This window comes from Zeugodacus cucurbitae, chromosome 5, assembly GCF_028554725.1.
Source record: "Zeugodacus cucurbitae isolate PBARC_wt_2022May chromosome 5, idZeuCucr1.2, whole genome shotgun sequence".
Classification (NCBI taxonomy): domain Eukaryota; kingdom Metazoa; phylum Arthropoda; class Insecta; order Diptera; family Tephritidae; genus Zeugodacus; species Zeugodacus cucurbitae.
Window position 1 is genome coordinate 36,906,674 of NC_071670.1, and position 26,797 is coordinate 36,933,470.

The following is a 26,797-nucleotide window of genomic DNA, read 5'->3' on the forward strand; positions in this document are numbered from 1 at the left end:
CGAAATCACACAGAAATGTTGAAACCTTCAAAATGTGTTATCTGCTATAATAAATTAAATTGCGTGACATTTTTTTTTTTATTTTCGCGAAATTTAATTTCTAAGCTAATGAGCAGCAGCACAGTAGGAAATTTCGAACATAATGAGATGCAAAATAGGCACAAGTAGAAATTTATATATTTTGAGATTTTTGAAGTATTTTTTCTACAAATTGATTCTCGGCCATTTTTTGTCTCAAAATTTAAAATTTATTTATTCTTGAAATTAATCTATCGCCTATAGTATTAGCAAAAATAACTGTATTTTCTCTCATAAACTTTCCTTTCCAACAGTAATGCCTAAGCATGTAAGCATGTCCTAGAAAATTATAGCGTTTCCATTCCAATTCGCGACAATGCTTTCAAGCGCAGCTGGAAAATAGGCAAAGTCTTTTTTACTTAACGCGTTCTACTTAGAACAAGAAAAGCACAAAAACATGCAATAAAAGTAAACGAAAAGTGCGCCTAGTTGCACACTACATTTATGTGAGCGAGCACATGAAAATACACACACACGTACAAGAGTACAAATATAAGCACTCACATGCAAGTTTCTCATATGCAAAACATAAAAAATATTAATGTTGAATTATGAGATTGCAAATGGCTGCACATTAGATGCAGTCATGTAGCGCTGTATGAGTGTATGTGAGTGTGTGTGTGCAGCAATGAGGAAAAATACGCGAGACAACAGCAATTGTCATAAGTGCCAACTTAACTGGTGTGAAGCAAAACAAACAAACACAAAAAATAGAAAATAAAATGAAATGAATGCCAAAAGCAAAAGCAAAAATGCAAAATCACTCAGGCAGTTAAACACACGAGGAGATGTGTATGTGTTTGTGTGTGTGTGCGTACGCATATGTACAATTGCCCCTACAGTTAGTTGCGCACATTTTTAATGTAAGTACATGTCCGTGAGGAATTCTAAATAATTGTAATGGAACAAGTAAAGTGAATGCATTTTAAGTGATGCACGAGAGCAAGAGCGCGAGCACACATGCATACATATGTACATATGGATTTGCTCTGTATATATGTATGCATAAGGGGGTAAGGGAAATGGCGCTAAAATGTCGCTGGTAATGAGAAATTAAAATATCTTAGATTAGAATGCTTATAATGAGGAAGTAAATTATGAATTTGTAATTCATGCTCTTTTATCTGGAGTTGTATATTTTTGAAGAGAGTGTTGGCAACGAAAATGCGTTACGCAAAATACATTTATGATAGCAATATGGTATATTGAGCGCTTTAAAGTGAAGACTGAATGAATTATTTTTAATAATAGTATTAAAATTTCGAGGTTGCCACATGTTTGAAAATTTTAAGTAAACAATATTCTTATGATAATACCTATAATTCTAACTCCTATAGAATATAGAAATATCTTTGGAATGAAAAGATATACTCGTTCTTACAATATGGGCTTCAAACGTTTGAAAATTTCTTCTGAGTTAAGTTTGAAATATATTTAAGGAGTGTTGCCACTTGTTTAAAATTTTTCGTTTGGAAAGTAGTACTGCAGCAATACAGACATTACTACAATATGTGAATATAACTGAATTGGTGTCAAAAATCTTACAGCAAATATTGCAAAAATTGGGAAGAGTTGCCAACTGTTAAATTATATTTCCTGAAATTTAAAAAACTAATATTATAACAAGGTGATCAGACTGAAAAATAATAAAGGTCTTACAAGTAAAACCACTTTTCCGAGAAGAGTTGCCAACGGTTCGAAAATTATAGATTATAATAATATAAAATTTATTTTATAAAAATACGAAAAAGAAACTTAAGAGCTGGATTCCAACTTATTTAAAAAATGTTCCTTTATACTGAGTATAATAATTAATTATTACAGCATGGATAACGAACTGAACTTTTCACTATTACACTATATTTATTGCGGAGAGTTACCAACTTTTTAGAAATTGTATTCAATTAAAACTTATTAAACCTTATAATTTGATATATCTTCTGAACGTTTTTGCCACCTTTTTGAATTTTAATTTATTACTGTGAAAAGAAAACATATTTTGTCAAATCAAACCGACGAGGTGTAATAAAACATAGAAACAAGTTTCGAATAGAGGTGCCACATAATAGAATGTTGTTTCAATAAAAATGAAAAAAGGTATATGAAATGTGATAAATTCGATTTAAGAATGAAACTTAAAATTGTAAGAAATCTACAACTGTGTGTATTTTTGGAAAGGATTGTGTTTTAAATTTTTATATGAAACTAGCAGACCCGAGCACACATTTTTGTGGCTAAGATATACAATAATTTAGTAAATTTTTCCATATAGTGATAAACATCGTACGCATAAAGACGAAAAAGTTATAGCCGGTAAATTTGAACATGATTAATATAGATTATTGTAGATCTTTATTAAGCCTAAATCATCATGATTTGTTAAACTTTACAGCTTTTTATTCGTATATTGAATTATGTAACAAAAGAGCAAATTTCATAGTTGGCTCAATTTTGGCTTCGGTGACGATATTGATTACCTTAATCATAGCCAGTCTTGTTCTATTGCAAAGTCGAGGTTAATTTATGTTACGCAGTATGATGACAACTCACACTACTTTTAATTGCAAAGTGAGTGGTGATAGTACAGGCAATTTTAAATAGTCTGTGGGATAACTGACTACGTCATCCTGGTTTGTAGCTGTGTCAACTCTCCTGGAACGAATTTCTAAATTGTCGCATTGAGATCATTGACATCTTTGTTTTTTACCACCAAAATAGGTCATTCAATCAGCCATTTATGGCAAACACGATGTATAGCCGGTAAATTTGAACATGATTAATATAGATTATTGTAGATCTTTATTAAGCCTAAATCATCATGATTTGTTAAACTTTACAGCTTTTTATTCGTATATTGAATTATGTAACAAAAGAGCAAATTTCATAGTTGGCTCAATTTTGGCTTCGGTGACGATATTGATTACCTTAATCATAGCCAGTCTTGTTCTATTGCAAAGTCGAGGTTAATTTATGTTACGCAGTATGATGACAACTCACACTACTTTTAATTGCAAAGTGAGTGGTGATAGTACAGGCAATTTTAAATAGTCTGTGGGATAACTGACTACGTCATCCTGGTTTGTAGCTGTGTCAACTCTCCTGGAACGAATTTCTAAATTGTCGCATTGAGATCATTGACATCTTTGTTTTTTACCACCAAAATAGGTCATTCAATCAGCCATTTATGGCAAACACGATGAATAAGCTCCTCTTTCGAGTCCATGAAGTGACAGAAATCTGTTGGAAATATTATTAATCCATCGAGGTGTCAACTGCGTCGCTACCATTTTCAACTATTTCTACAATCGCAGTTTTATGTGTCGCCATAAATTAGATGATTTTAGGCATGCGCCTAGTTCGTCAGCTTTGCAATTTAGGAGTAATTTCAAGTCCGAATGTATCGTTCATCTGCCTACTAAGAAGTTGCCCCTATTCCCGTTATACCTTGGTGGTGAAAATAAGTGAAATCGGTTCAGGAATTACCTCAGCCCTCATATACTATACATATATGATGATTTTCGTTATTCTAGTGGACTTTATGCCGAATATGTATGTATATGGGTCATATTATGTGTAAACTTGATAAAATTGGATCAATAAATTGGGAGAGTAATATGTTCTATTGCATCCGAACTTAGCCTTTCCTTACTTGTTACAAATTGTTTTGAGCTATCGACACAACCTTATATAATTAAACAATGACAAACAGATTTTAACGAAGAAACAATGTCAGCCTTAAAAATATTATTATTTTTTGTTTTCTTTTTTTATATTTTTTTGTCAATTCAAACAAAATTCTCGTATTATTATTTTCCTCGCAATTTTTCCATATTTACTCACTGTCTAATCTTTTTCTGGCCTTCCACGAATATTTCAAGACTACAATTAGCCTGATCGGTTTGGCCGTTCTCGACTTTTTGCGAGAGTAACGAACAGGAAGTCATTTTTAAATCTATAGAAACAAATTATTTATATGGGAGATTAGAAAAGTATCGATTTTAGACATTTTCAGGAAAGTTTTTAAATTTTCTCACCGTAAGAACCATTCGGAATATTGTAAAAAAATAATTAGCGAAATCGTTGCAGCTGTTCTCGAGTTATGCGCTTAGCAACACATTTTGCGATTCATTTTTATATTATAGATAAGTTGTTATAAACGAACTTCGAAACCAACAAGTCAAAAAAAGAGTTATGTCGGAAATAATATTCAGAAAGGTTGCCATATGTCTGAGAATTTTAATTTTTTTGATAAACAATTTTGCATAAAATACTAAGTTCCAACCATGAATTGTGGTATTTGAGACCAAGAAAATATAAGTTTCTAGTAGAAATTATATTTAATTGGAAAAAAATCAGAATGGTCAATCATATGAGGAACGAAAAGGTTAAAACAAACAAAAAATCATTTCGCTGATATTAAGTTGATTTCATATGGATTTGAAGTGGTTGAAGCTAGCTAACTAATTACTTAAACTGTGGCAATTTTTTGCAAATTCAAATGCTAATATATGTAATATGGAACTAAATATAGTTTCACATACGAAAAAAATATCATTTTTTGCTAAACGTTGCCTTAATTTGGCTTTACGCTAAATATTCAATTTGCACCCAAACAAGCCAATTAAAGAATAACAAAAGAAAGAAGCATGAAAATACATGCAATGCTACCAAACGATGGCGAAGCTTAGCGCCAAACGACACGAGCGCGCTTCCAATGAAAGCGCGCACCCGCAGCGCACAATTGCAGTTAATCCCAATACAAGTAAGGGTACATGTTGCTATTGTTGTAGCATTTATTTCCTATTTGTTTTGTTGTATTTGTTGTAACATACCTGCAATGAGAGGGAAACAAAAGCGAATATTATTACATTGTTGTTATTGTTTGTATTGTATTAGTATTTGTAGCAGAAAATTAAATTTTGTGCAAAAATTGGAAAAAATAAAAAATAAAATAAAAAAAGCGAAATTATTATGCAACAAAAAGAAAAAATAAGAATAGAAAGTATTATTCAAATTTGAGCATAGCAATTATGTGCACAAAAGCGCGGCAATTGCAGCGTGGAATTTGCATTTAAATTGAAATCGAGCGCATGGTTTTAATGATTTTTAAGCCAATGCATTGCATTTTCAACAAATTGCTGGTACAATTGAGGCAAAAAAAATGTTTGGGTAATTTGTAGTTACACACATGAGTGTGCAGACACATGTGTAGCTATTATGTAGAGAATTTTTGCAATTTTTTTGTTGGCGTTTTTTCTATCATGCTACAAAAATGATATGATAGAATTTTAAAGCAATGTCAAAAACAGACATTGAAATTGGCTATTTCATTTAAGTTTTGTAGATATGTGTGAATTTTTATTGAAAAACATATGTGTATGCCAAATTTTAGTTAATTGTAAAAAATTTTAATTATTTTTACATTTCAATTCACAGCAATCACAAAGAAAATTGTATACGAATATTTCAAATATTAGCAAAAAAATATAATAAGTACAGTGGCGAGTAAATTAAATGCATACAGATTATTTAACTCATGAACTGTTTTTCAAGCTGAATTATTTTTTAACTAAAACCAAAACTGCGACTAATTAAATTAGAATTTGATAAACAATTTCCAGCATTTTATAGAAAACAAAAATGTAAGAAAATTAAAAATAAAATTAAAAAATACAAAAGTATATATATATATTAGATCCGCTGGCGTAATCACAGCCTGGCATAATTAATGCTATTTTTTTATAAAATACTAGCCGCCCCGACAGGCGTTGATAAAATAATTGGATTAAAGATTTGGTACACCGACAGTAGCGACATCCAATAATAAAATATTCCCCATTCAAAAACAATTATATACACCTATAAGCGGTTTCTTTACAATAACAATGGTGCCATCTATTTCTGGCGAATATAAAACATCAAAAAAATTTATAAATAAAAAATGAATTAAATGCACTAGAAGAACATTGGCAACTTCCGCTTGGAAAGTGTTCGATGCAGTACCCGCTGGTAGAAGTCGCGGGAGAGGAATGACTCCAATCCGTACTGGCGCCGAATTGCGAGGAAAAGAAGGAAAGGTGCGCTATGGCGGCTAAACGGTTTCCAAGCCAATTACATACATGCACTAGAAAGTTCAAATCGCTCTTGTTCAAAATGGGGCTGACAGATCGCGAAGACTGTAGGAAATTTCAAGAGCAATTTTGTTGTACAAAATGGGGCTGACAGATCGCGAAGACTGTAGGAAATTTCAAGAGCAATTTTGTTGTACAAAATGGGGCTGACAGATCGCGAAGACTGTAGGAAATTTCAAGAGCAACGGACCACAGAAACAATGGAGCATCTCTTGGGCGCTTGTCCTGCATTGTCAAGGCAACATTTTCAGGATTTGGGGGCTTCACAGTACGATAATCTGGAAGAGGTATAGTTAGTGGAATCACATAACCTTATGAAATGCCCGTCAAGCGCAGGTATCCTAAAGGACTACGTGAAGCCACTCCTCTGGTATCACTGGTATGTGTGTGGCTTTCTGGCTGACCAGACTAATAGTATGTTTACATATAACGAGATTATCTCAATTTACGAGCTTAACTTGATAAACTGTCATTCAGAAACGAGATTTACCATACAAAATTCTTCTCTTGATAATCCGATATTATAAAATTATCTATTTTTATATAACTAGCTTTTCGGTGTTATTACTAGTTTTATCGGTAATTTTGCAAAGAAGTAGAGAAATGTCAAATGAAAATGTAAACAAAAATGACCGACAACGAGAGAAAGAATACAACACATTTGACATTTGATAATCTCATTTGGCTATATGTCAACGGTTAGATTATTGAACGAGCTTAGAACGAGAATATTTTCAAATGTAAACCAAGATCCTAAAAGAGCTAAATCCGAAAAAGTCTTCAGGTCACGATAATATTACTCCAAAAATGTTAATTGAGTTGCCAAATATTGCTATATCAGTGCTCTCTTTGCTCTTTAATGCAATTCTTGGTTTCGGGTACTATCCAATTTTGTGGAAAAAGTCGCAGATCATCATGATAAATAAACCTGGAAAAGACTTAACACAACCTTCTTCCTACAGACCAATAAGTCTCTTACCAAGTCTTTCCAAAATATTCGAAAAAGTTTTACTATCAAAAATGTCTCCTTTCCTCCACGAAAAAAATATAATACCAACCCACCAATTCGGGTTTCGTGCTAAACATGGCACAGTAGAGCAAGTGAATAGAATTACAAACGAAATCAGGAAAGCATTCGAGCACAGAGAGAACAGTTCAGCTATTTTTCTCGATGTAGCTCAGGCGTTCGATAAGGTCTGGCATGAAGGCCTTTTATGGAAAATCAAAAACGTTTTACCTTACGAATTGCATAAAACATTGGAGTCATATTTAAGAACTAGGAAATTTACAGTTAAAGTAGCAGATTTCATATCAGAAGAACGAGCAATAAGGGCTGGTGTAACTCAAGGCAGTGTATTAGGCCCTACTCTGTACATAATATATACAGCAGACATTCCAATAGCTAATAACGTATTGACATCCACTTTTGCGGATGACACAGCCATAGTCAGCCGTAACAAATGCCCCATTAGAGCATCAAGAGTATTGGAGGAGCACTTAACTTGTGTCGAAGAATGGCTAGCCAACTGGCGTATAAAAATTAATGAGCAAAAATGCAAGCATGTTACATTTTCTCTAAGACCAGAAACATGTCGGACAGTTAAAATAAACAATGTATTAGTACCCCAATCATGTATTAGTTAAGATCAGCAAATTTAAATTGGCTTCTAAAAAAAAATTCTAAACTTAGCCTAGACAACAAAGTCCTGTTATACAATGCAATTATAAAACCGATTTGGATGTATGGTATTCAACTGTGGGGTACGACCTGTGCAACCAACATTGATATAATTCAGAGATTCCAATCTAAAATGCTTAGAACAATAACGGGTTCACCATGGTACATGCGTAATGAAAATATCCGTAAAGATCTTGATATTCCTATAGTAAAGAAGGATCTGGAGGACAGCAGAAAGAAATATATTTCTAAACTTCGTGAACATCCAAATCCATTGGCAAATGCCTTGGTACATTCCTGCAATCAAACACGTTTAAAAAGAAGAGATCTATCTACCTGCCTACTAAAGAGCAACGTTCTACCAAAAAGCTCAAACACATTCATGAGCTTACTTAGTTGTAAATATATTTAAGATTTTAATACTTATTGTTAGGCTTTAAACAAAGCAGATTCAATAAATAAAGAAATATTGAAAAAAAAATATATGTAAACGTACTTTATCTAAACCTAACCTAAATGCTCTAATTTAATTGGACCGAATGGGGACTACAAACTATTCTCGAATCAACCTGCAGACACATACATAAATATTTTTCAACAAAGAGCGAAGTTTTTTTTATAATAAATAATTTTGTATTTTGTTAAAAAAATAATATTTTTTAGGTTTTGCTTCTCGTTTTTAAATATTTTAATGTTTATGTTTTTTACTACAAGATTGAATGAATTGAAATTTAAATATATTTAGAATATTTGAATATTTTTTTTTGTCATTTTATTATATTCAAAAAAAAATTATAAATAAATATAAAAACTGACATATATCCAACAATTTAAAAAAATATGATAGCTTAGCGGGGAGCTGAAAAAGCCAAAATCAGTGAAATCATTATATTTAAATTAAAAAAAATGTTATTTTGACATTTATCAAAAAACAAATTCCGAGTCTCACTGTCAAAAGCAAACATACGCGTCTCTCATTGTCACATTGATAGCGCACAGCTCATGCTCAAATATAATACAGTATATAACAAATTTGCCATAGAAAAACACTGATACATACAAATATCAGTATAATTCGCCACTAGTGGCTTATGCACTTGAAACCGTGCCACTGCTGCTGGCAGCTGCTAACGCTTTGTATTGTCTATAAGCTACAATAAATAGCAGCTAACCAATCCATTGTGCATTTCAAGCTCAAGCGGCAGGCCAACCAAGCGGCACTGGTCGTTACTGAGTACAAAGCGCTTGAGAATAAAATATAACGGCATAATAAAAGAGAATGATCGAGAAATAAAATATATCAAAATATAAACACACGAGCAGATATAAATATACATATATGCATGCCTGTGTGTGGATGTGTGTGAGAACAAGAGTGACTGCTGCTGACGCGCGGGCATTTTGTATGCATTTAGTACAACAACAAGTGTGCACAAAATGCACTTGAGTGAGCAATCAATTTTTATACGTTCGAGTGCAAGAGCTTAGAGCGGCTAACGGCTGCAGGAGGCACAAGTATAGTTGCGCTGAGCCAAATGACATTTAAAATGCTTGTTGCACTGGTGGACAAACATGTACATATATGAAGCATACAGACAGGCGCTTGAGCAGCTATAACTACACGTATGCAGCAATAATGTGCTTGTACTTGCACTTTCGCTTAACAATGACAATGGCACTTGGCATTTTCTTTCATGCGATTTATATTTTTATTTATTTCATTTTATTTCGATGCAACACAATGTCTGCTGATTGCAACTGCAACAGTAGCAAAATGGCAAAATGGCGCACGCTGACCACTGCAGACCCATTTGAACACACTAGCAAATATATAACTGTATTCAGTATCTGTATGTGCCATAGAAATAGCAATAAATGTCATGCTAGTGCCTCTCTGCAAATAAATTACTCATACGCCCCCGTGTGCCAAGTCAGCTAGTCGGCCACTCGCCACTCGTTGCACACGGCACACACATGTACACGTGTTTCTTAATATTGCCCGCATATTTATAGGTCAATTGGTCGATATATTGCAATGCAGTTGCCTGCCTGCCAGCTCGTGCGCGCGCTCATTGATTGCTGATGAGTCGATAAATTCGCCAAAGCACAAATGCTGCAGTGCACCTATGATGTTCAACGCTACCTACCGTGGTGCTGCTAAACACAGCAATCTCCTGCACTTTTTATTAGTAGGTAAGTGGGCCAATAGTCCCTATGGTGCTTTTAGCGTTGTTGCATATTTGCCGTTTGCAAAGCGCAATTGGCAACTGTTAGAGGCAGCACTACACACGGCGTATGAGTAACATGGGTGAATGTAGGCATCCTATTCCTTGTCCCTTGTCAATATGCGATTGCATAGTTGCAGTTGTTGTTGTTTTTGTTCTTTCCTCTTGCTATTCAATTGCTTTATTGTGTTGCTAGACGCTGCAGTAATTAAATTTTCGAAACGTTATTGAGCGTGTTTATTATTAAATTCTGGAAGTTAGTGCTTGCGGGCCATATTTAAAGAAGAAGGATATACAGTTTTTCTGCAGTATTTATTTAAAGCACTAAAATTTACTTTGAAATTAGTTGATTTGAATTATTTTCTTAAAAAAAATTGTTGAATGACAAACAATTCAAAAAATTCAAAACAAATTAAACAAAATTTTATTAAAACAAAATGTTGTCGAATGGGTTGCAACCAATTCGAAATAAATAAAACTGTATAATAAAAAATGTAAAGTTTAAGAAAGTATTATTTTCTATAATAAAAAAAATGTTCATGATAATGCTAAACAAAATTATCCATATTACATAATTTAACAATATTTTTGCTTAAAAATGAATAATAAGGTGGGCAAAACACAGCAAAATAGCATAAATCCATCGACAGCGCCACCTAGCGAAAGCTTAAAAATACTTCAAAAATTTCATAATAAAAACCGTTTATCATGAGAATGCTTGTTTTTATGACAAAATGATTTTCGTAATTTTATTTAGCTTTGGTTTTTGAAAACATTTCTAAAACGGACAAAAAACATAAAAATAGCATTAATCCGATTACAGTGCCACCTAGCGGCAGCTTTCGGTATTGTACGTATAAAAAATAATAATTTTCTCACCACAAAGAAGTATAAAACCATGCATCTTTTCATATAGCACTATTGTTTTATCGATTATTTCAGTTTACATGGTCCTGACACTTAGAGATGTCTAAAAAACAATCTGAATGCATAAGATAATTTTTTTTAAATGGAAAGTGTAATTAAATAAGTTTCAGGAAATATTTAAAATAATATATCATTTAAGTTATTATGAAATTAATTAAATTATTATAAAATAAAATAAAGCATGAAAAGGAATGCATTTAAAAGCCTATTTCCAAATTGGAGTGGATCTTTTGGTATGTAAGTATCTTACATTGTGATAATAAACCTTAAAGCTATCTCAAGAACTCTTTCAACAAATCAAGCCAACCAACCGTTAAAGAAGGTAATCATTAGGTGAGAGCAGATATCCTTAATCTATATATAAATCTTAAATTAAAAGATTTGTCTTGATCATCACAATATTGAGGATTTAAGAGTTGCGACTAGGAATGTCTTCGTTAAACAGTTTGTCAGAGGGCAAGAAGCTTATGTAAACGAAATAACCCTAAATTAAACTTTTAAACTAGTTAACAACTTGTATTGAAAGGAAGCCTTCCTAGCATTTTTCTAAAGGAAATAAAAGGTAGATCATCCATTATCTATTTTCGTTAAGAGTTAAGTTTCAGACTATCCTTCTTAGAGCCCAAATTATACATGTTGTAAAGGCCCATTGGATTTCTCTATAATATGGTTTCTACAGATATATATAGTTTCTCTTCAATAGACTACCAGAAAATCACTACATTAGAGATGAAAATTATATCTATATTGAAAGTAAACTGCGAACTTATAACTTAATCACAGAGTAAATCGCTCTAGTAAATATTACACAATAATTACCTGCATAAATACTACACGATTTATATTACACATTACAAACACACATACTCTTCCATGGATTAACAGGAAAAAAATTAAAAAAATAAAATAAAAATGAAGTAAAAAACAGGAACGAGGCAATATTTATTATAGACACTAATCGCTTAATTTATTGCCTACAATGGATTTATCGCATTCCCCAGCATATGACCAGCGCTATTTTATTTTATTTCTTTTTTTATAATTCCTTTTTTTTTGCTGCATCAACGCTTTTTCTACACAAAATTGCAACTGTGTCGAACGATAGAAAACTGTGTGTATGAATATGCATTGAATGGATAAAATTAAGCTAAACACTATAATAAATATAGCAATGATAGTAAACGGAAATAGGAAACCGGAAACTGAAATGCCATTTATCTGTGTCAGCATGAAGTCCCATTGTGTCGTATTTATTGAGTAACAATTGACTAATTGTGTGCCGCATGCGAGAGGAGCAAGATATTCCACTTGAATAAATAAAATAAATAGTAAATATTTCGAATTTCATGCTAAAACAATAGAAGAGAAAGGAGGAGGGATAAATGGCATAAAAATCGATTTTTAAAAAATATAAATTTGGAAACAAAAAGTTTAAAATTAAAGCTATATATATCCTCCCAGTGTCCATTTGTCATGCAAATGACATGTATTAAGAGACGTAACAAAAAAGAGTTATATGTCTGAAATCAAATTGATCAGAATGGCGAGAAGAATTGATTGATACCCCTGGCAATACTTGTAAAAAGACCATGAAAATGAGGTTTCGGTGTAAGTTCGTTTGAGAATACGCCACCGTTACCATTTCTTTTCGAATTTTCGTATTTTTTATGAGTTGTTTAAACCAAGTAGAGTTTTTAAGGTGCAACTCGATCCCATGGCCTAAACTGGACTATATACCTCCATATACCTTGCACTATCCCTTTATGGACAATATCGGACTTTATCTCCGTCATATCTAATAAGAAAAGCTGTGAAACTATGACCTTAAAGCCGAAAATATCGGGCATGAGTAAGATTCCTTAATCTTGAAATTAAAGGGGTTTAAGAAGGCTTATCGCTCAAAGTATTTATTGAAGTATGAGTGTTATAGTGTTCTACGAGGTATTACAGCTAAAAAGTGTTACCAACTGTTCAAAAAAATTTTTATTTTTTCTGTAACTTTTTTAAAGAGTTGCCAACTGCTTAAAAATTTGAATTAAAACAAATTTCCTAAATAATATGTACAATACAGTACTGCTATTAAATGAAAGAGAATTAAGAAGAGTTAGAGTTAAAATTATTGTTAGAAAATGTTGCCAACTATCAATAAATTTTAATTATTAGTAGTATAGAATTTTAAGATTTCAGACCAGAGTTGCCACTTGACAATAAATAAAACTTTATAAATAATTGAGCAGGGTTGCCACCTGGCAAGAAATAAAACTTTAAAACTATTTTGATCGTGATTATTTCGGAGCAGAGTTGCCATCTGACAAGAAATAAAACTATAAATATAGTTCCGTTCAAGTTATATCAGAACAGAGTTGCCACTTTACAAAAAAGAAAACGTGAATAATATTACGATAAAATTTTTTTCGGAACAGAGTTGCTATCTGACAGAAAGGAAATCTTTACAAATGTTTTCAACGCAATTATTTCTGAACAGAGTTACCAACTACTTGAAATTTTTTCATTATAACAAATCGATTAAATAAATATTCTTTTACTTCAAATTGTAGTTATTCACAAAATATTTGTTGTAATAATTCATATATGTTCCAGATATTTACGTTAGGTAATAAATATAATATTGTACTGCTATATACATATACATATGCAAGTCCTATTGTACCGAAATTTACTCTTATAAATTATTAATAAACAAAAAAATAATGCACAAGCCTGGCTTAATTAAATTTTCCGACTACAAACTGTTAGAAATGAAAGAATTTCAGTTTTATTGCGCAATTTTTTGCTATAAAAAAATCAGAAAACAAAAATAGTCAGCAATTTATGGCAGAAATTGGCAAGCCAAAAATAACTGTTGTAAAAGTACTGAAAATATGTAATGAGTATATATGGGTCGCCTGACACCTGCGCCTATATCAACCACCTACACTGAAACAATATGCCGGGCCACAGGGAAGTGCCAACGTAATGAAATTTATGCATATTTCATAACCTGAACAAACACAGTTCACACCGATTGCCGTCGCCGCCACCCACACGAGCGTCGAGTCGAACTTTCATGTGACCCGGCAGAAGTGTCAACGTAGCCACAACTTGCGAATGGAGCACGCAAACACGAAGAGCGTTGGAGCGAGGCAGCTTTACGGCAACGCCATAAGTGTGAGTGTGTCTGTGTGTGTGTTGCCGAAAGTGCAACAATATTTTCGGTATTTGCCACTTGATGTTTTTTAGCAGCACACCGACAATTTTCGGTGCGCTTACTCATTTTCTACATTTCCATGCGGCCTACACTCCGCGCCCCGCCTGTGACTTCATCTTGGCAGTACTAATACAACGGAAAGTATTTAAATATTCAAAGGCACAGGCGTTTATTGTTGTTGTAAAGCTAACTGTACCATACATACATATATACATACACACACAGAGTAAGCGCTTGCGGTTTATAAAGCACATTTGAAACTGTGATTTATGTGCGCCTGTGGCGACAAGGACACTCAGCAGGACCACACACAGAGGCGAGGTTGCGGCTCGTGGAGGCAGCAGCAGGCAGTGGCATAAAATGTGCTAACAGCCGTTATATTATACACATTTTACAGCAATTTTACTCGCTTTCCAAGTTTATACCATTCTTGTTGTTGTTTTTGTTTTACATTTTTATATGTATAATATTTTTTTTGGTTGGGTAAGTAGTTAATTTACAATGCAACTTTTGGCGACAATTTACAGCAGCACATTGCAGTCAGTTGACGGCAAATGCGACAATTTTCAGTCGCCGGTGATTCGAAAAGTACAATAATGTGCAAAATGTTGGCATAGTTGCGCGTAGTTGGTGCACTCTTTGCGGCAGATAATATGCAAGGGTTGACAAGTTAGTTGGGAAATATGCTAGTAATTGCACATACAGACACAATATCTACAGACGAAAACTAGCTTTCGTGGCCAGCAATTATTTGCGCTAAGTAAAAGTAATGGCGTTACTTATGGCATAACAAGCTAACATAAGTATATACGATAGCGGCAATTTTCAGGCTGATTTTAGTTTTGTTGTTTTTGGTTGTGCGAAATTATTCGAAATTTTTTAGATTTATATTTATTATAGGTTAGGTTGGTTAGTAGGTTTGGTTGGTAGTCCTGGCCTGTAAGCCACGCGTAGACCAGTTATGGTCATTAGTGATACCAGATGACGCGCCTTCACGTATTCCCTGATTAGTAGTCATCGTGTAGAATGCCTGCGCTGGACGTGAATTTTGAGAGTTTCTGAGGCCTCACTCATGATATCTCCTCCAATTTATTGGATTCGTGGGGACCCTAAATACCTAAAGCGTTGTCGCGCTAACGCAGGGAAAACGCAAAAGCGTTACTCAGAGCGCTGCAAGCCCCTGAACCTTTTCCATCGACTTCCGGTGTGTAGATTTCCTTGTTCCCGTCCACCACACCAGAACACCTTAGAGCTGAATTGATCTCACTATTGCTGTGTAGCACGAGTACATAAGAGAGGGAGAAGGTCCCAAGGTAGTACCGAACATCTTCCTGCATGTATATTGAGCATGACTGGCTTTCCTTACTCTTTCTTCTACATTGTGCTTCCACAGAAGTTTGCCGTCCAAGACTACCCCCAGGTATTTGTTATGGTCCTTGATCGAGAGTTAGGCCGAAATTAGCGAAGGGGCCTCATACGCATACGCTGTTATCTTGGGAGCTTTGTCTTCAAAATGTTTTAGCAAGTTGTTCACCACTAATGTCCATAAGAGTGGATAGTCCTATCTCCTATCCGCCTTTCGGATTACCTCTACAGACTTCTTTGGCCATCCTGGCTTCACCTTCTTCTGCTTCCTAGAAACCAATAGGTTATTTTCCCACCACTGTATGACAGGCTCAATACCCATTGACTCGATACTAAGCAGAATGTATTCCGTAGATACATTATTGATTGCTCCCGAAATATCCAGGAGTGCTCCCAGAGCATATTCCTTGTATTCTAGATATTTTTCAATGTTAGTTTATTACAGCTTTATTAAAAAATATATCTGTACTTTCAAGGTGCCTTAATTTGTAAAATCTAGAAAAATATCGATATTGTGGATTTCAAATATCGAAAATTCGGAATTATCCCAAAATGAAATAAATTATATTTCCTGTTTCCAAAATTCATGATTGTCCGTAAATTTCTGAGATTTTTTGGGGATTTAAGCACTATTTATATATAAGTTTACACAGCAAGACATATTAAAGGCGATTTGTTGAGACTTAAGTCCAACTATGTTGGCTTCGCAAATGACGGTCCTGGCGATAGAAGAATTAGTGTTCTTTTAACTAAAGTATTTTAATATCAAAACTAAATTTGGAAACGATATTTAAGACATATTTCCCCTGTTGGTAGGAGAATGTATAGTGCAAAATTTGAGGGCTTGGAATGTTAGTTAGAACACTTAAGTTTAATATTTTCATAATTAGTTAAGACTAAGGATGAATTTACAGAAAATTAGTATAACAAAACTATCTTTAACACCTAGGTATACTAAATAAAATGTCTTTATATATGCAATTAAAAAAATAAATTTTACGGATTTTAATTATCGAAAAGTGCTTCACTAAAACCAACAACTGTCCGATAACCAAACTCCGCCCCAAACGAGAGAACCGCACGCTGAAAGCACACACCAAAATTAACTAAACAAAAAACCCCCACAAAACGTTGCATGGCACTAGGATTCCCAACTAAAGTAGTGCTAAGTGGGAGCGTGTGTTTAGACCGTAAAACCACATCGACATGTGTTGACATCCGCTGCTGCTGCAATAGAGGACATACAAAAATGAACTCTTTTTCGAGTGCTGAGCGCCGCAACGACCGACCGAACGTTTTTAATAATACACTCTACAGCTGTTGTAGTGCTATGGGTGTGTGCCTAATTTCGACCGCAGGAACCGCCTCTGCCGAGTTCAAACTAAATAAACCTATTCATGCTCACTCAATGTGCCGCTTTACATTTGGCACTGACAACCTTTCATGACACGTGAAATGAAATTCGCACACATCCACACACATGCATGGAAGCCGGCACTTACACATTTTACGCTTCTCAAAATAAATCCCACTCACAGCTGATTAACGCTCACGCGCCGTCCAGTGTATCCCTTTTGCGAGTGTCCGATATACTCGTATTAATACCGTACCATTACCTAACCGGTTTCAACAGTTGCCAAATATTGATGTATATTTGTATGAGTTTGTGTCTGTGTGTGGTTGTGGGTGTCACTTTGTTAACCGCAGCACAACCCTTGGCACATTTGTTGGGTCACTCAAATTCTGTGTTGGTAAGTTAAAAGTACTTCATCTAACTGTATACTGTGTTGTTGTGTTGTACAACATACTGTCAGTAAGGTAATAAGCGGTAAATGGATGTCAAATATCAGAAAGCGTGTGCATTAAGCACAGCTGTTTTAAAGAGGTTGTGAGAAAATAAATTTTAGGTATGTAAATGGAAATGGAATTTTACAACAGCAAAATTAATGAAATGACATCATATATTTTCTTAAGATGTTTGTTATTAATCTAAATTTTGCACAGATTTTCATTTAATATTAATATTGAAGTCATGCTAACCTCTTGTTCAATGTCTTCCACAGAAATATAGCTATGTTCGCATAACGGTGGTTAGTAATATTGAAAAATAATCGATATCCACTTAGGAAGATTTATCGATATCAGAACGCTTTCAATAATAAAAAAAAACAGATAACTTAATTAACTTTAGTATAGATTTCTCGGCATTTATATTCGTGCTACGCCCACAAAATGGTAAACGTGACAGTACATTCTCTAGGTATACTGCGAAGTTCATGTCATCTACGTATAGAATTCTAATTTTGACAGCTGTTGCCCAATTGGTTCCTGAGATTTGAGATTCCTGAGATAGCATTTTGAGCGGAAAGTGGTATTTGCACGAGCTCAAAATATACCTATTCATCCGCGTTGTTTGTCCTTAGACCTCGAGAAAACGTTTAATAATGAGAAATCACCTTGACGGAGGTTTAGATAACTTGAAAAATCGATGTATTGTTCTCGGTGGATGCTATGCTATCGTGAACCTCCTACCTTATAAACCAATTAGACTAGAGTGAAAATGTATTTCGCCATCTCCAACTACAAGTTCCAGACGGTCAAAAGAAGTTAAAATGTCGTAACCCTTTACTGACAAAAAACCATTAACTCAGAATAAGTTTTTAAAGTTTCACCTGAGTTGGCTCAAAATCGGACAATGAACATGACACCGCACAGGTGAAATGAGCTAAATCTGATCTCAAGCTTACCTACTTCCATTTACAATCAGTTTGAGTTCCATCAATTGTTTTCAATTTCTTTTTTTTACAGGTGATAACTCAACCAGCAGCGATGCGAAATTAGTATGACAATCTCATATATGGTACTGTCTTAAAATTCTTAAAATAGCTCAATATCATCAGCTAACCCTCAGAATCCGAAAATAAGGATCCTCGCCCTTCCGTTCTCTTATTCCTCACATATTCAATGACAAGCGAAGTACTTCTTTAAATTGAACTGAGCCGAATATAATAATTTATTGATATTATTGAATCATGAAATGATTTGGTACTGGAAATTAATGGAACTACAAAAAATAGGTCTCAAAATATATGAAATTTGTTCCAGAAATGATAAAACTCTTCAAATAATATTGAGTTTCTTAAAGTTTCACTAGCGTTCAGAACTATGCAATTAAAATAAAAACTCATTTAATTTAATTTCATTGAATTCAGAGGCCTGCACAAGACACAGCAGCATAATAATAGGCCTTCATTTACAGCGAAATGAAAAATAGTTGTTCATTAAGGAAATAAATTGCGAACACACCCTGAATGATGGCAGGACATTAGCAAATTGGCAAGGCGCAACACTAATCTTAGCAACCAAATGATATGTCAGCAACAGCAGCAGGCAAGACAATTAATTGGCGATTAACATCAAATGACAAAACAAAAACAATTGCGCATAACGGTATATTAATGTGAATATATATACGTGCTACAGAAAAGCATAAGCTCACATTAATAAGCTGAATAAAAACGATACACAGTAGAAGTTGAGACGGAATTTCATGAAATAACGGTACCTATCCAATAAAAAAAAAATATTTCTGTATGTACATTAATGGTTTCTCCAATTTATTACGTTTGATCCAATACTATGGTGTACATTTTCGTTTTTTAGTGTTCGATTAAATACTCTGAAATAGGTGGCAACGGTTATCAAAAATTTGGAATGATATTTTTCTTCATACCATGTAGTTTACTTCAATATTTTCCTTTATTTTTTTATTTTTTCCATTGAATACATTTTTTTAACAGGTGGCAACCCTTTACAAAAATATTTGACAGTATTAACCTTTTCAAATATTCTTCGTTGGAATCTTGTGATACGTCTTGTCATAACTCAAACTTATTTCAACTTTATTTTGATTTTCATACATTAAAATATTTCAGATAGGTGGTAACCCTTGCCAAAATGTTTTCAGCTACATTTGTATAAACGTTATTCATATATACGCATCGTAATAATTCCTTGCTCTTAACCATAATATTTAAAAATAAAAAAAATAAAACCAGGTGGCAACCTCAAAAAAATATATTTTTTTTATTTTTACCATTTCTTAATTTTAGACTCATATTGTAATAACTGATATTATAATAAAATTTATTACAAAGAAAATGTTAACATGTGGCAACCCTATTCGACAAATTTTTAAAATAAACATTTTTTTAATTTTTGGTGATAACTACATATTAAAGCATTTTAGTTCATATATCTTTGCTTAAATTTTGAACAAGTGGCAACACCTTAAATATATATTTTTTTTTAATATCCGAATATTGCGCCCAACAACTCAGAAATGTTTAATTTTTAATAAAAAAATTGTATTCCATGTTCCAAAAAACACTTTTCCTTATTACTACACGAGCATTTCACTCCTCTACCTGCATGACTTTCAAATATCAATATTCTCTTACTACTAAATAGCTCTCTCCCAATCTCCTTGAACACCTCACACCAACGTAGGCAATATCTTTTAACCCGGTGACATTCATGCCTTCACCAATAAATTCTAATAAAGCACATTTATCAACAACGCTGCGACAGAGAAAGGCGAAAAATTTTGCCATAAGCAAATTACGAAAATTTCGCCAACGAATACCTCAACCGAGGAAGGCAAGGATTTTTTGTTGTTATTGTTGTTGTAGCATATTTTCGTACAAAAACGAGAACTGTGCACACATATCACTTGGCCTTTGTGGTCAAAGGACTCACTAAGGATTTTCATTAGTTCAAGTGCAGTGCACCCGAATTGTGAACTTACATTCACCTACAATATAACGACACTCATACATACATATATACGAAATAACGGTATTCCAATATATGATACATATGTATATGCTGAATGTCATGCTCTTGTAGAGATGTTAATATTTGTGTGTTAGTGTCCATTTTATTTGCCAGCTACTTGTGCTCGTAATAAAATGGCAATTTCATACTCCAACCGAGTACCGTTGCACCGAAATTCAACTATTGACCTGCAGTGGACTAAATGTGAAAGGGACAGACTTGCTGAGCCAAATTGCTGCCGGAGGGTTACTTCTTGTGTAGCCAACTAACTATCTAGTGTGTTTAAATAGCCTACTATACACGTTATGCATGTAAAAGTAGAATTTCCTTGCATTTGCGCCTAAAAGTATGCATGCAAAGGCTACGAAATACCACAATGCTCAAATATTACAAGCTTTGAGACAATAATAACCACTTACAATGGTGTATGTATATGTGAATATGCTTCATGTTGTTGCAAAGGCATTAGAGTGACTTAAAATACCTTCCAAAATAAGCAGCCATGGACTTAGAAATAGGCCTGTATGCATTTTCAATAACAGCTATTGCTTGTTGGTTCCTTTTACTCTAATAGTGAGCGGTTCATACACCGAAATTTCGTATGCAGTTATGTTGGAGAGCATGAATATCAATGCTTAAGTATCGAAATTCTGGTGGGCATGAAATTCTCATTCAGCCTAAAACTGTGCTATACTTTTTGTCATGCATGGCTTAGAATTTCAAATGCAGATGTGGTAAAAGCCGAAAAGAAAGTGTCAAAAATAGCAAATGCTTTTCTTAATTAACAGCAAATTCAAAATCTACACAATCTAGACAGAGTGTGAATAGTGGCAATGCGAACGAGAAAATGAAATATTGGTGAAAAAAGGAACAAAAAATGTCTTCAATATTAAATTTTATTCAAATGTGGGTTTGAGAAGAGCGACTGGTTTTTAACCGAAAAAATAAAATGGACAAGACATACCTCTAAAAAGATCTACAAAATCGAAGCAATGAAATAAATATCAAAGAAAATTTTACTCAATTCCATAAAATAGATCTCATACAGTTTGAGAATCAAAATAATATGCCACTGAATGAATATAAGAAGCTGGAAGAAAATTTGGAAATTCAGACCAATAGGTGTGTTATACGATATTTAATACGAATGTAATTCCTGATTTTTTCACTCTTTAATAAGGATATATTAATCAGATTCAGATTCCGAAGAAAAAAATGTTATAGCTATCCACTCTTCCACTAATACTCCACAAAAAGCTGTATGCTATAAAGATCAGCCCTTTTCTTCTGTATTATACATAATCCTAAATGTGTGCTTCTTTCAATATTCAAGTCTTTTTGTAAGTTAAACCATTTCTAAGTTAAATGTAGTAAATATGCGAACTTTTTCTAGAAAGTCTGGTAGAAGATTTCAGTTTTCTATAGATAAAAAATTGATAAGGACAGAAGTAACAAAAGTTGAAAACCCCTCTTTAAGAAAAACAGTTTTTAATACCGCAGCAACACGCCTGAAGTACTTCTAAACCGTATAAGCACTTATAAAAAAAAATAATATTTAGTATATATGGATACATAAAGTTCTATGTACCCATATATCTGGCATTTCATTTCCGCTTTATTAAGCTTTAAGCTTTCAAAGGTGAAAATATGTAAAACAAAAAGGGCTATGTTCGCCATTTGGGCACTCTGGCCTTTCATAGACACACACAGACCATTCATAAAGCAAAAGCCACCAACTGAAGTGGCTCTTAGAAATTCAGGCTTTTATGCAGACCAAATTTCAAATGCATAAAGAGATAGAGATAGCAGTAGCAGCAATTAGGCAGGCCGGCATATGTGTAGCATATTTTACATACATATTTGTACTGCATACGAGGATAGTATGATAAAACAGTCAATCTAGAACATATATTTCAGGAGAAATCACCAGAGTTGTATCCAAGGTAATTAAGATTTACTTAACTAGATTATAATGAAATTCGGGTGTAACTATTTGTTGAACCATAAAATTAATTTTCAAATATTATTTTTCTGAAAGGTTGTATAGAACCCCTTCATAAGAGTTTAAATAAAATTAAGTTATTTCTACAATAGAGGCCTAAAAATCTACCCTAAAAATATGCAAAAAATTACCTCAACAGTTCGAATATAATTTTCAAGGGCTAGATAGTCGCTTTGACAATTTTTTCACTTTTTGATCCGTGGAAAAGGGTTTTAGGCACCCTTCAGAAAGTAAAAAACTTAAATAGTTAAAACTGCTTAAATTTCGAATTTAGGCAAGAAACTGGAAAGAGCCGACGCCCAAAAATATGCCATATCAATAATTGTATCCTAAAGGTATGCAAGAATTATTTACTCAACGACTTCCTACGAAAAACATAAATAAAATAATTAGCTCGCAGAAGAATTAAAAACTACAAAAAAGTATCCTAAACAAATATTCACGGCTGACTTAATAGTACCGAATTTTATTGAAAGTAATCAAAAGTTTCTCCTAGTATCCTAAAAGTATGCAATAATTATTTGATATAAATTTCATGTATAGCAGTTCAGATATAGCTTCCTCAGTTCTATTAATGCAGCCATAGCATTTGGTTCACCCCTGCTCATGCAAACTACTTAATTCAAGGAATATAAAAACGCCTGAGCTAGCTACCATAAAAGCCTGCAATTACCTTTCAGTCTACCACAGGAAGTGACCTGTGTTGATCGGCATTAAAAATCTACTTCCTGCTTTATGCATTTCTGTTTGCTTGAACAGCAAAGAAAAAGCCTTTAAAACTAATGGACTGCAAGGAAGAATGCAGTTTGCTTTCATATAAAGATGAACAACAACAGCAATTGCACTGACCCGAAAGCGCCAACATCAACAAGGCAATCCACAAGTCAATTTCAAAAAGTAGTTAAAACAGCATTTGAAAGAATTGCCAACACAAACAGCAACAGCAAACACTTATACACTCACATATATATGCAGTGTTACGCACTTCTAAAACAGTTAAGTACAGCAACCGCAAGCTGAGTGCCGCACATGGCAAAATGTCAGTCAATAATAATTGAAAGGTGTTGAATTTTGAATGATCGTCATGTAGCCACTTATGTATGTATGTAGTGCATGTAAGCTCAAAAACACTTAGTCACGCACACCGGCTGGCACTGGGCACCGCAGTCGACAAGTGTAAAAGTGACCACAAAAGCGTTGGGCAACGCTTATGCGCCTAGGTGTATGCAATAATAAGCAAACGGAAAGCATGCGGATTACAAAAACCGGAAATTCAATGCGGAATACCGGAGACAGCCTGTGACAGCTGGACAATGATTATGCGTTTGTGTTGTTGTTATTATTGTTGTGGTTGGCAGCTGCAGCAACAACACAGGCAAGCAGTAGCCACAAAGCGTAGAAGTTCATTAACCACATGAGTGCTTTAAAGTGCGTGTGAGCGAGTTTGTATGTGCGTTTGTTTCGAGCTGTGGCGCTGCTCAATGGCATTGCATTGAAATATGAAAATTAATTGCATGTAGTCCGTTGGCAGTTCAAGTATTCGAATATGAAAAGAAACTTGGTTCAAGTGTATGAGGAAACTGTTATGTTAGTACAATGCGGTGGCTGATGAATTGGCTTTTATGTTAGCAGTTGTTTCAATTTACGCATAATTCTGCCATCTTTCAGTAGCAGCAGAATTTAGGTAGATTTTAAGATATTTATACTTGAAGGAAAAATTAAATTCTTAATTGTAGTGAGCAGAGACACACTATTAGAAGAAAATAATTCCCTCTGAATTTCTTCAAAAAAACAGAGGACTAACTTATATTTTCGGTAAAAAACTTCTTAGAAGCACTGAGGTCCTCATATATATGGGGCCTTAAAAAGTTATGGCCCGATTTCGGCGATTTTTAGAAGAGATCACTCTTTAAATTCAGTGTTTGTGCAAAGTTCTGCTCCGATATCTTCACTATGGTTCACTTTATATATTGTAAAGTAAACGATTCGGATCGACTTTAAAGATCTGGTATATGGGAAGTAGGCGTGATTGTGAACCGATTTGGCCTATTTTCATAATATATCGTTAGGATACTAAGCCGACGCTAACATATGGTGCATTAGTTTGGTGAAAAGCACGAAAAAATGCCGGATTAAACCATTGGAACAGGTTCAGAGGACCTGCTTGATAGGGATAACCGGTGCTATAAAAACAACTTCAACAAAGTCCTTGATATCCGGCCAATACATATCCAAGTGAGGTAAGATGCAGCGCTTACAGCGTGTAGGCTAAAGATCTTGGGCCACGGGACCCAAACCTGCACCAATGGGAACATGAGATCATACTAAATCTTGTAATTGATTGGTCCTGTGACCGGGGAAATTAAGGCAACGTTCTCCTTCCCCAGCAGAGAAGAATGGACCAACGATACAATCATAGATAGTACCAATGGTGAAATTTATAGCAAAAGAGAACTAAGCTGTACCACAGGGGTAATCACGGGGCACCTGCTTCTAAGAGGCCACCTGCAGAAACTTGGTATAGTAGAATCGGCAGAATGCAGGGCGTGCGCGGAAAATGACGAGACACTAGAGCATTATATCTGCGAATGCCCAGTGCCCAGTCTTCTGCCGGTTAAGAATATCTAAGAGAAATTGGACAGCTGAGATTGAAAAAAAAACTCAGCAGCTTCGTTAAATCGACCGAATTGTTCAGGTCATGCTTATCAGGGTACCTTCGACGAGCACAATGGGCCTAATAATGGCGGCCGCTTGCGGCTCTCTTCGCCTCCCTTTTCAACCAACCATACTAGGAAAATGTTATGAATGGAATACATTGAAATTGGTCGAGTAGTTTCGGAGATATGGTTTTAGACCCAGGTTTGACTGTTTCGTTATCTACTTGCGGTTAAACACTGGCTCTCGTGAACTTAGTATGCATTTAATGTAGATTTTTGTGAGGGAATCTAGACGGATTCCTACAATGCAATAATACAGAGATACTTACCCAAGTTTTGAACCTTTGACAGAGTTTCTCCGCTTAAGTTTGCTTTGAACTTAGACCTTCAAAACAGAAACAAACCAAAGTTGCTCATTAAGGCCTAAGTTCTTCTTTACTCGATCTTATTAAAAATTTCAATTGAGTTAAAAGAGTTATTTATTATCTCAATATATTCAGTATTACTTCAAAAACAGCAGCAGTACCATAAATAGTGAGAAAGTGAAGAACTACAAGTCTTAACTTTCATACAAAACCAAAAATAATAGAAATCGAAAATAAAACTAAGCGCAGTGACGGCAACAAGTGCCTGCTTATGAACACAAAAGGTGAAAATCATTATAACGCATTGCTGCTTCCTGGCAAAGGCCGAGCAATAACAATGGAGCTATCAAAAAATGCAAATAACAAAAATATTAAGAATAATAAAAAACACTAATAGTCAGAGCAAAGCAGATTTTGCCATAACCACTTTAGATGCAACGAAGTAGAAGACTGTGCAAGGAGCAGAGACCAACATCTACGCTCATGGTTCAAGTTGGTCTTATTGCGGCGTCCACAATGTGACAGAATACAATGCAATGAAGTCGAACAGCATTTCAACAGCAGTCATGCATACCCAATTACAAGACATTACCGCGCGCGCCGAGTACTCGCCCGCTGCCGCGACGGTGCCTTGACACCACCAGGCAGGCAGCACAATGCTTTGCTGGATTCTTGGCTGCCGTCTAAGGAAGACTTACATTTTATTTCCACGAAGCGCTTAAATGCAGCCGTGCAACAGGCAACTTCCGCCGAGGCAGGAATTCAAGAAAATATCAAGCGGGTGTTTATCAACTCAACGACTTGGTGTTAGAGCACAAGTTGACGTAGACGGTGGATGAAGAAAGTGTGAGAGTGTGGGAGAGCAGAGGTGGTAATCGTATTGTGCCAATGTCATAAAAAATGCCGCATGAATGGAATGATTGCAATAATAAAACCGGAATATTTGTGTAAATGTGCGATGCTTATTTTCATTTCCACGCCATTGTTTTCATACTGTACGAGCACACGAACGGAGGCAGGCAGACGAAGAGTTGAGCTGAAGTGATTTTAATTAGTAAAACCGGAGAAAGAAATTTGAGGCGGTATGCAGTGAGTGCACTGGTGGTTATCATATTAATTAGAGAGGCTGAGTTAAAGAATACAAACTTGGTAGAGTCTATAAATAACGAAGAGAAAGAGATGTTGTGAGAAAACAACTTGAATGCAGCAAGCCAAACACTTAACGGGTTAAAATTAAGCAGAGGTTAAGAGAAGATTCTAAAAGAAGAAGTAGTATAGTTGAGACTTTTTTTACAACCCGACTTATAGGGTCACTACTGATAAAA

The 26,797-nt window shown here is 34.4% G+C and overlaps 1 protein-coding gene across 2 annotated transcripts in view; it reads right to left on the minus strand.

The window, feature by feature from the left end:
* Nucleotides 1-26,797, minus strand: part of LOC105218300 (neurobeachin) — a 297,208-nt gene that overhangs the window by 138,322 nt on the left and 132,089 nt on the right. The window lies entirely within an intron of this gene.